Genomic DNA, 2,820 nt, shown 5'->3' on the forward strand with positions numbered 1-2,820 from the left:
GACACACACACACACACACACACACACACACACACCTTGTTATATTACCAGCCCCACTTACTGCCAGGTTTTGCCAGTGTACAAAAATGAACGGCTATTTTATAAATATAGTATTTGTACCTTAACACCGTCATCCGCCAAATAAGTTGTGCTGTCTTTATCAAACTAATGTAAATTTGCCCCGCTGTACCGCCAGCAAATTGGCTGGCAGAGGTAGGCCTCCACTCTACGCACGGCACCCACACAGTGGCTGCTTCATGATCTCTTTCCCACATACATCTCAGCGAGCTCGGCCTATTTCTAACGCTTGTTGATTTTCTCCTGATTTGTGTTGATTTTAAAAATGCTAATAATACTATAATTTTAGGGCTTTGGCTAATATTAATTTTTTAAATGATTGGAATGACATTTTTAAGTCGCCTGAAGATCCTTCAAAGGAACTCGGACTGCCAGCAAAATATCTGGCATCGCCCAATGACCTAAAGGCTGGCGGGTGCCAGTAAGTCTTGTATTGTGAGGACTTAAGATAAAAACCTACAGGATAGGTTTAGGCAGCACGAGGATTGATGAGTACAATGTATTGGGTAAAAAAATCTTGTCAGGCTACAGGGCCCTTGACATGATGTATAGCCTAGCTTCTGATCCTAGCTTTTTTCAGTTTTGATGTTACTTAATTAAAGTTCAGCTGGAGCTGTATATGTAATTAGTTGCTACTTATATTTTTTAGCTGCGCATGCAATTGTGCAAGATAGATCTATACCAGATGAGGCCAGACTGGCCACCGTTTGTCTCTTGTCTCTACCAATATACCACTAGTCAAGATTATAATCGGTGCTATCCCGTTTTACCGTCAGTCGTGCTGTACCGCCAACTTTATGGTCGCCCCAAAGTAGGCGGTATAACGAGGTTTGAAGAATTTGTTTCATTTGGCTTGACCACAATATTACAGCCGTTTGAAAGTGTCCGCTTTATCTAGGGACATACTGTAGATCTACAATAATACATGTTAACAGTTCGTCCAATTTGTTTCATTTGGCTTGACCACAATATTACAGCCGTTTGAAAGTGTCCGCTTTATCTAGGGACATACTGTAGATCTACAATAATACATGTTAACAGTTCGTCCATCATAAACTGATGATGACCTTTAACACCCAAAGAGGACGAGAAGTTGAAGACCTTGCTAGAGCAAAGTGAAGGGGGTACATGTAATAGCCTACATTTGTATTGGCAAGCAACAAGCTATGACCACAAACGCCAAAACTCGCCGCAGATAGCAGCACATTTCCCTTTCCTTAACGGTGTCCTTATCTGCCGAAACATAATATCGTTAGTTGGGTAAACCGTATGACTTTCAACACACCACACACACTCGTGACTTTCAAGTATTATTCTTATTTTTTTGTAGACTTGTCCACGAACAGCACGTGTGATCTGCTGGGCCAATGTCTATTTCAGGATTTGACTGCCTTGATTTTCTTGCTTTTCTGGCTGCCCCTGCTTTTCAATCTCTGTTTTTCTCAGAAAATTTGCTGCCACATGTCACAGCTTTGCCACTGTGATCGGCCACGACAGAGGGTTTCCCATTCATCCACGATCTTTCAGATAGTCTAGCACTTAGCACGCACATAGCGAACGCGTACAGGGCGATCCGATTTTCAGATCCCGAATTTTTTCTTCCTCGTGCACAGAACTAAAAAGATTTACGCATCCCGCCCATTTCACTGTGTGGTGAACTGAATACATGTTCACATCCACCCACCCATCGTCCTTCTGCACACACACACGCTCACACATACACACACACACACACACACACACATACACACACGTGCTCGTGCGCGCGCACACACACACGCACACGTACACACACATACAAACACACATATATTTATACATTAGATTTAGATCTATATATCACGGAATGTCAGTTGACTGTCGAAGGATCTTTCAGTCTGCCGCCCTTAGTCAGAGCTAAGAGTGGTAGAGCCAAACACGGAAGAGCAATGTCAGTTTTATGAGCATTAAAACTACACAGCACTTCTTTTTCTGTTACTAATAACTAATGCTTAAAAGTTAATTGGTGCTTGTGCTGTATGGGTATCTTAAGAGACTGGATAGAATAATATTATTTATCTTTAATTTAATCAATGGAGTGTTTCTGTGCCTGTAACATTTTCATTGCCGATGTTAAAACGATTCTAGTGCGGGTGGTTCGAATGTGCCACTGGTAGATTCTTCTTCTTTACTTTCCCTCTGTTGTTTCTGTCTTACTTTGCCTAGAATCTAGTACTGTACTTAAATGATCATTATTATGTCGAGTGCTTCTCTTTACTCAAACAAAGAAACCAACAAACGAATCTAAAACCAAACGCTTACTCGGCTTGCACTTAAAAGCTCGCACAGTACCGTAACGCGACATTTGCAGATATCCTGCTTCTACTTCCTGGTTTATTCTGCCCCCCCCCCCTCCTCCTCCCCGCCGCTAGGTCTCAAGGGTTCGTAAACAGTGTTTATCTAACGCGCAACAGAGTTCCTGCATTGCGGTTGACCTTTGTGTGTGTCAAGTCCCGTGTCTTTCAGATAATCACATTGCATTTAAAAAAAAAGACGTTATTATTTTATTTTTAAAAAATTAATTTTAAAAAGAAATAATAACTCAACACTGATTTGGTTCCGAGCGTCCCCGTTTCTGAAGTAGGGTACATTTTTTAAATATTTTAGTTTTAGACAAGGTCAGCACAAATCTTTTTCAACTTTCAACTGACGACGTATCTATCGGTCTTCCTTTTATTCGAGAGGACCGGTACAGTAACAGGG

The sequence above is a fragment of the Aplysia californica genome, unplaced genomic scaffold (genome assembly GCF_000002075.1).
Source record: "Aplysia californica isolate F4 #8 unplaced genomic scaffold, AplCal3.0 scaffold00425, whole genome shotgun sequence".
NCBI lineage: Eukaryota > Metazoa > Mollusca > Gastropoda > Aplysiida > Aplysiidae > Aplysia > Aplysia californica.